Below are 12,927 nucleotides of genomic sequence, written 5' to 3' on the forward strand. Positions count from 1 at the left end.
CTAAATTTTATTCGTGAGGAAATTGTAGCTCAGGGAATTAAAAGACTAATAAGGGACAGGATGAGGAATTTGATGCCAGATCTTCTGATTCTCTTAGATCCATTTAAGTCCTGCCTACCCCACCGTTCATAGAGTCTTCTTTGTCATCAACAGAAAGTGTTTGCTAGCTGAATTAAAAGTCAGCCTGTGGTTGTGGGGCCAGAGTAAAGGATAAAGGGCATGGCAACCCACCCCAATATTCTTGCCTGGAAAATTCCATGGACAGAGGATGTTGCTTCCTCCTTTGGGCTCAGTCTTAGGACATCTTTACATATCTGTAACCATTAGACTTTATAAAATCCTCACAGCATAGTTTCTCTCTCTCTCTTTGAGTATTTGCTGAATGTCATCAGTTCAAATTAGATGATAAGTTCCTGAGGGCATGAAGCAGGTTTGTTTTGCTCACCACTTTATAGACAACAGCCCAATACAATGCACGAGCATAGCAACATTTAGATAAATTTTAAATAATCCAATTATCCAACTATGGATAATTTTAAAAATAAATGTTCTTCTCAGAACAGTTTTATTGATATACAGAATTATTGTGAAGATGGTACAGTCTTCCCATATATTCCACTTTCAGTTTCCACTATTATTAATGTCTTACATTAGTGTGGAACACCTGTCACAATTAGTGAACCAATATTGATACTATGCGGAGAAGGCAATGGCACCCCACTCCAGTACTCTTGCCTGGAAAATCCCATGGATGGAGGAGCCTGGTAGGGGCCAGTCCGTGAGGTCACTAAGAGTCGGACATGATTGAGCGACTTCACTTTCATGCATTGGAGAAGGAAATGGCAACCCACTCCAGTGTTCTTGCCTGGAGAATTCCAGGGATGGGGGAGCCTGGTGGGCTGCCGTCTATGAGGTCGCACAGAGTTGGACACGACTGAAGCGACTTAGCAGCAGCATTGATACTATGAGCCTCCCTGGTGGCTCAGATGATAAAGAAACTGCCTTCATTGCTGGAGACCTGGGTTCAGTCTCTGGGTCAGGAAGATCCCCTGCAGAAGGGAATGGTATCCCACTCCAGTATTCTTGTGGAGAATTCCATGGACAGAGGAACCTGGTGGGCTACAGTTCATGGAGTCACACAGAGTAGGACATGACTGAGTGACTAACATTTTCACTTTCAGTTTTCATTGATTTCATTCAGAAATCCTGTGAACTCTAGTTTTTTTAAAATCCAATATCCTTTTAATTTCCAAAATCTCATCTGGAAACTGCATGCTATAGTCCACGGGGTTGCAAAGAGTCCAACATGACTGAACGACTGAACAACAACATCTAGAATACAATATTACACTCAGGAGTCAAGTCTCTTTATGGCTGTGACAACTTCTCAGCCATCTCTGTTTTGAGGACCTTGAAAATTTTGTGGAACACTAGTCATATATTTTGTAGAATGTCCCTCAGTTGAGATTTGTCTGATTATTTTTTTTTTCTCTCATGCTTGGATTGGGTAATGTGTTTTGGGGAGGATGACCACTTAGGTAGAATGTCATTCTCACTATATCATATCAAGGGTACATACTAACCATGTGACTTATCACTGTTGGTGTTAACTTTGATCACCTGGCTTGAGGCAGTGTTTTTCAGGTTTCTTCACTATACAATGTTACTCTTTTGTTTCTCCCCTTCCCTTGTACTATTTGGAAGAAAATCATTATGTGGAGCCCATCTTTAAGTAGTGGGGATAAGTTGCATTTTCTTTAGGGTGGAGTATCTACAAACATTATTTGGAATTTTTCTGCTCAGATTTATTTCTACTCTGCTTACTTATTTATCTAATCATTTACATCAGTGTGAACTCACGGATACTTACTTTATGCTTTGGGTTAGAATCCAATGCAACGTTGTTTTTTTTTCTGAAATTATTTCAACGTTTGTCATTAGGAACTGTTTCAGTTGGCTCCTGTATACCTTTGGCACTCCCCCACCCCTCATCAGTGCAGGGTTTTGTTTTGTTTTGCGTGCTTTCTGACACTACAAGTTGCTCTAGGCTCATTTTTTGTATTTTATGTGGAAGTCCTAAAATCATCTATTTCTGCAAGGAATTCTCATTTCTTTTCTTGGAGAATGGTATTAGAAACCAAGATCTGGGCACCAGAAGTGCTCATTGCTGTTGAAGTGTCATTGCTTCTAAGTCCTCTCAGATGACAAAGCAAGGAGATAGGTGTATGTATTCTTACCAGTATTTATACACATATCTATAAATATTTTTATATGCACCATTTGTATCTATGTTAAGTTAAATATTAGCTTATACTGATGCGTCCAACTCTAACTTGTTACCACATGGACTGTTCTAGACTCTTCCCATTGCTTGTCTGTAATCTCCCACTCCAATAGTGAGAAACCTGGCTTCCATCATTTGCTATCCATTTATGTACTAATTCATTTCCAATATCCATTAGTGGTTTTAGAATTGTTAACCTATATTTCACAGGAAACAACTTTATCAACTATAGAACATGTAGAACCCTTTTAGACTTATAGACTCCCCTGATTTCCAATGTTTTTTGGGACAGCACCCTAATTCTTTGCTGTCTTCACTGAGGTTGTTTCATAAATCTATAATATATTTAGATTCCTTTGTCACAGTCTAAATTCAATCCTGGGATCCTCTGACCTCCAAAATGATTTTTTAAATATTTGCATACATTAAGGTTGCACGTTATGTTGTAATGTTCTGCGGGCTTTGACAAATGTGTAGTGCCACATATCCACTATTTCAGGATCATACAGGATAGTTTCATCACCCTAAAAATATTTTGCATTTCACCTATTCAACCTTACCCACTCACCTCCCACCTGAATATCTGGCAACCACTGATCTGTTTAATGTCTCCATAGTTTAGCCTTTTCCAAAAAGTCGTATAATTGGAAGTACACAGCATTTTTTTTTAAACCACTGAATGATATTTCATTGTATTAATGAAGTAGTGTTTGTTTATCCATTCCTATTGAAGAACATTTTTGTTGCTTCCAGTTTTGGGCAATTATGAATAGAGCTGATATAAACATTCATCTGTAGCTTCTTATGGACATTGTTTGCGAATAAGTTGGGCAAACACCTAGAAGCACAACTGCTAGTAAGACTATTAGTTTTATAAGCAACTGTCTTCCAAAGTGTATGTACCATTTTGTATTCCCACCAGCTTTAAATGGGAGTTCCTATTGCTTCACTTACCTCTGTGCACTTAGTATTGTCAGTATGTTGGATTTTAGCCGTTTGAATAGGTATGTAGTGTTATCTCTTTGTTGTTAAATTAACGCATTTTTCACAGGGAAGAGTACCATTTACTCATGTTTCTTCTAAATATACAATTTACAAATTACCTTCTGGACCAAACCCTCATTTTACAAATCAGCAAATTGAGGACCAGTTACTTTTCAAAGTCCCAGTGGCATCTGATAGAAGGGAATGCATACCAAGGCTGTTGGTGGGGCCATTTTCTACAATCAAAAAACAAACAAACAAAACAATAATAATAATATGGTTAAGCTTGTTGGATAGAGTTTGAAGAAGTCACATGGCAAGAGATGTTTTTTGAGAAACAGAGACATGAACGGGGAGCATGAGCAGATCCTTTGTGCCAGGCATTACATGGGCTCAGTGAGTGATATGGGGCCATGTTTCTGAGGCTAAGATGGAAAGTCATTGAGCATGCAATCCTGTTAGCTTTATATGGAGAACAGTTCTACTTCCTGACTCTATGATTGCATCTTTTTTAAAACCTAGAAGGATTAGAGTAAATCCATGGGACATTGGAAGGGGAAATATATCCCTCAATGCTTTATGTTTCCTGTTTGTAAAACAAAAATATGGAATAAGAGCACCTGCTGTTTACCTAGAATTTTTGTCTGGATATGAGAATCTTGACTGCAAAGTTCACTGAAGTTTCATTATAGTCCAGAAGTCTTGATGTAACAATATATGAGGAAATTCTTTATCTTGGATTTTATTAAGAAAATAGAAGAATTAATCTGTGGTTAGTGAGTCTATATTATAAAATGAAAATTATATGAACTTGACTACATAGCTAATATGAACAAATAGTAGTATATGACAAGCCAAAAACCCTGTTCTGGTAGTAATTCTGCTTCCTCCATCCCAAAGAACTGGTGAAACCCTCTGCTAGACAGGACCAAAGAAAACAAACAAACATTTTTGTGTTAGTTCTTTATCCAGGGCCTACCTTGCTATTCTGCTGTGCCTCACACTCTTATGTCCCAGACTCCATGTGCAGATAGATTACTTTCTTCATTGGTTTTACATCTAATTGCATAGAATTTTCTGTATTTCTATTTGCAGTTGCCCAAAGTGCAGATGCAGTGTTCTGAGTGAAAGGTGTTTATTATCTCTAGCCTTTTTATTCATGTAATTGCTCAGCCATAATCAAATCTCTACAAGACACTGGATTCAGCTTTCCCTATTGCTTTGCACATGCATGCTCTGATGTGTACTGTCCTGGTGATTTTTGCTTTGTGGAGGGAAAGAGCTGCTGCTTAAGTGGGGATGACCTGAGAATGTTCCCTAAAGGTAGAGAATTTGTGGATTCTTTAGACTGATCAAGTGGGCATTAGTAATTACCTGGTGTGGCAGTCGGAATGGGAGCTCCCAGTGTTATTTTTCCCTACCCAGAATTGGCTGGGGGGTGGCCCTGTGTGCCAACCTCCTTTTAACAGCAACCCTTCCTATAGGCAAAGAATGCCAACTGTGTTGAATCATTTTGGAATCTGTAATTTCTGTATACTTGTCTGACCTGAAGGCATGAGATGGATCTCAGGAGCTTGGCTATAATATTTGCTGATTTTATTCTCTTCTCTTTCAAGAGATGGAAGATCGGGGTGGTGGAAGCCTAAGAAGCTCTCCCCCAAGACCTCACTCTTGCTTCAAGATTCTCAGGTCCTTTCTCTTTTATTCCCCTAAAGATCTTTAGAGTCAGGCAATTTAGAGTCACATTGATGTTGCCACATACCCGCAGTGGTGTAGGATGGATAGATTGCCAAGAAGAAATTTCCTTAAGGAGGAGGCAGTTCTTACTTATAAGGTGTGGTTTTAGAGACTCTAAAAATCCTTTTTGACTCCTTTACTCGAACATTTCCCTTCCTGATCCTGGCAAAGTTCTGGAAATGTCCCCAAATCACCTACTCTCTCGGGTTTGGGTGCTAAAGTCTTTTGTAAAGTACGTGTGCTGGGCAGGTACGGGAACCAGGAAAAATTGAACTCCGATTAATTTATCAGTTAAGCCATAGTAATTTAGCAAGGGGATAGGATATGCCTGAGGGAAAAGGAGGTGAGAGAGATTTGACATAGGAAGAGAAGTGATTCTTACCTTGGGTGGTTTTAAATTCTTTAGAGAGTATTTCAAAGACTTTTTCTCCAGAAAAAAAGAAAAAATACATACAATGGAAGTGACTTTTGCTACCTGGGCATGTTCAAAAGTCAAAACTTAGAGGCAATGTTTTGTTAGAAAAGCTCTTAGCTAATGTTTACAGAATCGTAAGAGTTGTTTAGAGGTATTTTGCTTTCCAGTAGTATTTACGCATGTTGGAATTTGATTATCATTGATCTAGACCAAAAGTGGTATAAAAAGAATATATATATTCTGATATCTGGCCCTACACAACGTTCCGCCTTTGAAGTACCTATTAAACTTCAGAAGGAGAAAGGGAGTGTCAATTCCTGCCTGCAGGGTATATTCCATTCTGGTTTGGACTATTGAGCCACTATAACCTTAATGCATGCTAACAGGTTTGTTTGTGGTTGAAAGTTAAAAGTAATTAGTTGCAGGTCTAGATTCTAAAGCCAGAATAAAAGTTAAATGTGCTGTTCCCCTGAAACCAAAACAAAACTGTAAATCAACTAGACTCCAATAAAATTTTTTAAAAACGGAAAAAAATCTGTATATTCTAGAACCCGTAAAACTAAAACTGATTTGCTAATGTTGCATTCAAAGGGAAACATGAGTAGTGTCCAATGTTTTAATATAAAATAAAAAGCATTCATCACCCCCCCGCCCCCCACCACCACCAATTTTTGGACAAAACGAGGCTCCACTGCACACACAGGGCTAACTCCTGTTTCAGAGCATTTGTTGTTTCAGGTGCTTAAGGGGATAGAAAACAGAGCAGCTGGGAAGGGAATGGGAACGGAAGGTGATGAGAACAGGGCAGAGAACAGAGAGCGAGGGAGGCAGAGAGAGAGGTGCAGAGGATTGTGTTAAAGCCCCTCTGCTGACCTTGATTTTTCCTTGGACCAGCCCCAGCTGGAGACCTTTCTCCTTTGTAAAATTCCCTTTACTCTCTCTTTGCTTCTCTCCACCCACCCCAACCCCTTCCATATGCCCAGAGTTCTCCCCTGGCCTCTTAGCACTCAGCAAGTGAAGCCCAAAGGAAGTTCCCAGTTGAATAAAGAAAAAGCATCAAGCAGTCTTATCACAACTTCCCTGATTCCTCTGGGTTTTCTTGTTATTAATTTTCTTATGCAGTGTTTCTGTAAGACAGCTGTGTTTTCAGCTGGAGAAAAGCTTGTGACCTAAAGGACAGGGGAAAAAATTGCCGTTAAGAAAGGGAGCGGAGAATCTGAAAAGTCAGGATTTCTTTAAATAGCATCAGCTGTAGTCAGTTTCCATATTTTCTACAGCATCTTGCCTGGCTGAATAGAAAGTAGATAGCCATTCTCTCTAGTCTGATGGTTTCCAATTTCTTTTTTTGGCACAGGGTCATGAACAACAAATTTCTTAGTATCTGGAGAGACCATTCATTTATTCACTCTTTAAGCAAGTTCATACATTTGTTAGTTGGGAAGTTAATAAGTGATTTAGGAGCTCTGTTCACTGCAGAAGCTATAATCTCTCTATTGATATGTAAAGACACAGCTCTGCTTCTGACCCTATTTCCTCATTTGATAGGAAATAAAAGGGAGCCCATATGATTTGCCTGGAAAATCCCATGGACGGAGGAGCCTGGTAGGCTGCAGTCCATGGGGTAGCTAGAGGCGGACACGACTTAGTGACTTCACTTTCACTTTTCACTTTCATGCATTGGAGAAGGAAATGGCAACCCACTCCAGTGTTCTTGCCTGGAGAATCCCAGGGACAGGGAAGCCTGGTGGGCTGCCGTCTATGGGGTCGTACAGAGTCAGACACCACTGAAGTGACTTAGCAGCAGCAGCAGCATATGATTTAATTTATTATTTGTTTATTGTCCAGATTAAATGAGATGACGTAGTATGTGAAAACATCAACCATAATTTAGCACCTGCAAACAGCTTGGTACATGTTAGTTTCACCTTCCTTCTCTGGACATATCTCTGCACTTCACAAGTTTCTACTCCCATCAGAACCTACGGCCCATTACTCAGAACCCTAGTATGTAGCAAGAAACAACAGGACACATGTATTCGTGCTAAAGCCACTGGGGAATATTCTAATGTTACACATGGAAGAATGGCCCTGGGTGGCTTTGATATTCATTTCAATAAATTTCTATCCCTTTAAGTTATTTCTCAAGTTAAAACTCTCCTGGTTATATGGACACATATCTCCACCCGATCAAGATGGAAAATCTGTGAGAGCCTTTGCCTCACATGTAATCTGCAAACTAAAGGATTTTGTAGTCAAATTGCTGGATTTTAAAATTTCTATCTCAAATATAGTTATGCTTTCATGCAAGTTCCATGAGTATAAAGTTTTTGTCCCTTTTCTTCTTTTCATTGTAGAATCCCAATCATTTAGTGCAGTCTGACACATATGAACTAAAAATTATTTGTTGAATAAATGAATGAATGATTTGGTCTAAGCAGCCTAATGAAAGAACTCTGCCTCTCTGGAATGTCTGAGAATATTTAGAGATATTCTCAGGAGTGCTGAGAAAAAATGCTTTTGAGCACCTGCTAAGTGTCTGGCATTGTGTTGGGCCCTTGGGGTTTTAATAAGGCAGTCATACCCCCTGCCATGAAATGAGCATATAGCTTAGCAGAGAAGACATAGTGTATTACAAACTGAATACTAGAGGACTGGTTTATGAGGAAAAGAAGGTACAGAGTGTTGTGGGGGCACTGTAGAGGGCCACACTCTGTAAGCAAAGTTTCTAAAGCAAGTGTTAGAAAACGTGAAAACATCTCGAAAACTTAAAAAAGTATCTCAGGTGAAAGATACTATTATTAAAGTCCTTGTGATTATTAGCTATCTGCTCTGTCTCTTTTTTGGGATATGGAGGGAAGAGCATAGTTGCTGCAATGTATATATGACCCTGAGATGCAGCTAAAGAACCCAGCCTGAATAGGACTGCAAGCCACTTGTTCTAAAATTCTTCTTTTGAGGAAACATCTGTCTCTCTTTCGGGATGCCAGTGATCACGTGGGCCTTCCAGCATTAGCATCTTTTCCAGCCATCTGCAGTGTTTGCCTCCCCCACACACAGGCTTCATCACTGAACACAAACACTCCTCTTTGCCCAAACTTCAGTACCAGGCTTTACTATGAAAAATTCTGCAAAATCTCCTTGAGACCACCTCAGAGTTTCATAGTCCGTGCATCTGTTCCCACGACATTGCAGTTACTATTTTTACAATATATTTATCACCTTTTTAGTTCATGTGAACGCAAGGGAAAACACAGGAGAAAGACATTATTGTTGGTAGATGTTTTTATTTTTTGGTTGTCATTGTTTTTCTTTAGAGTCAGAGGCTGGAAGACAGCCTGAGATGACATTTGGTTTCATTTCCTATTAAACAATCACGTAGGCCCACTTTTAAATCAAATCTACTTTTAAGTTACTTAGAGAAGATGAAATTCTGTAGGTTTCTCTCGTAAATTATTCCAGGGTAAATAAAGCTTGTTTTCAAAAATGCCTTTTACATTTAATTCAAGTATTTCCCATCACCTCTGAGGATAAGTGTTAAGCTTCAGAGGTGTAGTAAAGAGCTAAGTTCTTGGAATCAGGTAGATCTTGGTTCAAATATGACCCCTGTTCAGATGAATTGTGTGACTTGAGACAATTACATGACCATTTTGTATCCTGGTTTTCCCATATGTGACTTGAAGAAAATAACACTTAGATAAAGAAATAATGTCTGTAATCCTGACATTGACCTAATTTCTCTCACATGATAAATGTTTGATAAATAGTGCTCATCATTTTTTTTTCTGTGTCGTGTGTAATTATAATATATTTGGGAGCAGGAATCATGACTTGTCTGGGTTTATATGCTGCACAGCCCTTAGACAGCACTGTGGATACAATAGATACTCAGGAATTATATATAAATGATTAAAGAAAATGATAGTAAGTGGAAGAAACAACTTGCTCTTCTCTTAACTAAGTCCATGATGGGGCAAATCATTTGTACTTTCTGAATCCTAATTACTTCATTTGTAAAACTGTCGCTTCATAAATGACCTTTTGCAATTGAATATTTCTGAGGAGTATTTATTCTGCTTTATCAGCACTCCAGAGAAGGATGTTGTTTAGGCAAAATTTCTGAGCCTAAGAATGATTTTTTATTACTAATATGATTTTTAAATACTTTTATGTATTTTATATAGCTACATTTTAAAACATCTTTCAGGGGAAGGGTTAGAAATTTTGTCATATTTTCTTGATTAGATTTGAGATAAATGGAAGTAAATGTTGAGTTCCTGTTCCCTTCAGTATTATTTCACGAACAGAGTAGAACCAGTATTTTTAATACTGGTTGCCAAAGTGAAAGTGGAGGTGGGGGAAGGAGGTCTAGGAGCAAATTCTAGAACAATCCACTTTATCTGTTGTTCCGGTGACTAATGGCTTCAGCGTTCTCCCTAGAGTGTTTCCAAAGCTCTTTACAGGATGTTCACCTTGACTCTGCCCAATATTCTCAACCTCAGCTAAATGAAACTACATTTTATGACAGCTTAGAAGCTGCAGAAATGTAGCTTGTAAAGCCTGGGCACAGTTCCTCTTAGACAATGATAAATTCACACATATTCATTTGACTGTATTGATTTCTCAGTATTTTAGATGAATAGAGGATCGAGGTGTGTGATGGGGAGGAAGGGGAAAATTCCTCCCCATTGCTTCTTAAATAGCCTTTGGAATTTCTTTCTACACTTGACTCTTTTCTTAAATGTTGAAGGTTCTAAGATGAATATTAACTACATCACAAAATTCTAAGAAAATGAATCATTTTGTCAGTTTTACCTAGAACTCTTATGGATTTCCAAAGAGAATGGTAACCTTCAGTTAAGTGGATAAACAATTAGGTGAAGAAAGGAGCATGTTGGTCTCAGCATAATCTTCTCATCTGATCCACTAAACTGCAAATCTCATGGAGTTCCCAGCATATACACCTGTGTTGACTGAGATACATATCAGTAATACAGAAATATTAGTGATACATGAATAGGAACAGGCAAATAAGACTTTATCCTTGTGCGTGTAGACTTACATAAATCTAGTTTTGTGATATTCTACAATGGAATTATGCTAGTATTTATTTCTTTGACAGGTAGGTGGCATTCCATAGACTTTTAGATAACCTAACTCGTAATCTGGGAAAATTATTTGTCCAACTTCACATTAATTGATAACACCAATGAGAATAAAATATAAGTTACTTGATAGAATTTCACAGCTTTGTTCCATAAACACTAGATTCATATCTTTATATTCAGCAGTTTGACTTTATGCCAATGACATCAACAGAAAGAAATCCAAACTTAAGGAAATTTCCATGTTGAATCAAATAATTGTAAACAAGATATTTTTTCTTAACTTTCTAAATACTATGCCAGTGATTTCATCGGATATAGAGCAGAGTCTTTCCTTTGAGAACTTCCTTTCCCACAAACTGATTAAAAATATTCAATCCAGGAAATCCTTCTGGTACAAACTGGGAAAGTTGATATAAATGAAAATAGGTAAAATGAAAACAGTGGGTAGAACATGACATATTTATTTGATAAAATATCATAAATAGTTACGAAAAGCACAATATAATTTGGAGTCCACTAACATTTATTTTGATATCATTATTGCATATGTTATCTTATTTAATGTTTACTTTAAACTAGTAAAGTAGCTTTGACTACCCCTCAATGCTCTTTTTTGAAGACAAGGAAATGGATTTAGGGAGAAGTTACTTAATAGCCCTAAACAAGTATTTGGTATGTGTGGGAACCCAAATTCAATTCTTGGGTTTGAATGGTTTGAAACCATTCAACTCAGTGGTTTTCCTCTTTTTGCTGATGACTGTCAACCTTTTCTCAGTCAACACACCTGATGACTTCTGTCCATCCACAACAGTCTTCCTCTCTGAGTTGGGAAGGGAAGAATTTTCCTTTGAGATTCCATCAGAAACTATGTATGGGTAGATGTGTGTAATTTGGAAAAGACACCAGAGATAGTTCTACTTCCCTACTGCACATTTTAATGGACATTCTCTGTGTTATCTCACACCTTATGCCATGATGGTTTTATGTAAATCTATTGATTTTAGAATAAAATGTCTTCCAGACCTCTTATTTAATAACTCTGCATTAATTTTTTGTATAAATTTACCAGGCAATAAGTTTTGTAGACTGTTTTTGGGTTAACATATTTCCTTTTATCAGAAGTAAATCTTGAAATATATAGGGCAAGAAACTCTTAACATATAGTTATGTTAAGGCTTAAATAGGGGAAAAAACCCATCAATTCAGAGGTTATAATATGAAACTGGAAATCTCTGCTTAATTCTCATCTAGTGAGAGTCTTTGACCTTGCCTAGGATGCATTAATGTAGTAGGAATCATTCCATCAAAGCTCACTCTGATATTCACATGCTCCCTAATATGCTTACAGGATTGGGGTGTAATTCCTTTCCCCATCCCTGTACACACAGGGCCTTTATTTCCTGGCCGTGGTCATCATTGGTTCCTCTTGAGGCTCTCCACCTCAGCCACATGCTGCATCTCCCACAATCCCCTCCCTTCCTCTATGGCATGTTGGCCAAATTACGTCCATACTTAATGTTCTGTTGTGTTTTTTACTGATTGGCTTGGGATTCCATCACAGTTTCCTCCAAATTTTTTTTTTTTTTTTCAATTTGTTAGCAAAATGAAGTGGTGAGCTTTATGCTGTTGAACTGGGCATAGAAAGAATACAACATTAGAGGATTAGGACTATGTTGTTCATTGAATGTAGGTGCCCTGAGCCATCTGGAGGGCTTCCCAGCTGGCTCAGTGAGTAAAGAACCCACCTGCAATGCAAGAGATATGGGTTCAATCCCTGGGTGGGAAATATCTTCTGGAGGAGAACACGGCAACCCATTCCAGTATTCACGCCTGCAGAATCCCATGGACAGAGGAGCCTGGTGGGCTACAGTCCATGGGGTCACAGAGTCAGACACAACCGAAGTGAATGAGCATGCATACACACCAGCCATCCGGAAATAACGTAGGTTGAGTTCTATAGATTTATCTTCGGTCTTTATGACTCATCCTGCCTGCTAAAAAGAACATTTCTACTTTCTCTCCATGTTGGTGGTTTCAGTATCGAAATGATATCCTTTTAAAATCTTTGGCCAATTTGGATTTCACAGAAAGCACAGCCATTTCAGGTTTTACCTGAGGGAAAGGAGCTGTTATTTTTCGTAAAAAAGCTGCTGTTTGTCAGGAGCCAAATCAGGAGGGGCTTTTTCACAGCTGGCCTTGCTTGTTTTAAAACTCTTGTTGGAGCAGCTGTGAGTCAATGGCTCTGCTTCTAACCTCAGAAATCAGATGAAAGAAGGGAGTCCTATATTTTATATATTCATCACTATCTTTTTATTGTTTACTCTCTGTTCTGTCTGGGCTCTATTGTTAGCGGGATGATGGAGTGACCAAGCCCACAAATGATGTAATTTCAGGAACCTATG

The sequence above is a fragment of the Budorcas taxicolor genome, chromosome 15 (assembly GCF_023091745.1).
Source record: "Budorcas taxicolor isolate Tak-1 chromosome 15, Takin1.1, whole genome shotgun sequence".
In the NCBI taxonomy this organism is placed as follows: Eukaryota; Metazoa; Chordata; class Mammalia; order Artiodactyla; family Bovidae; genus Budorcas; species Budorcas taxicolor.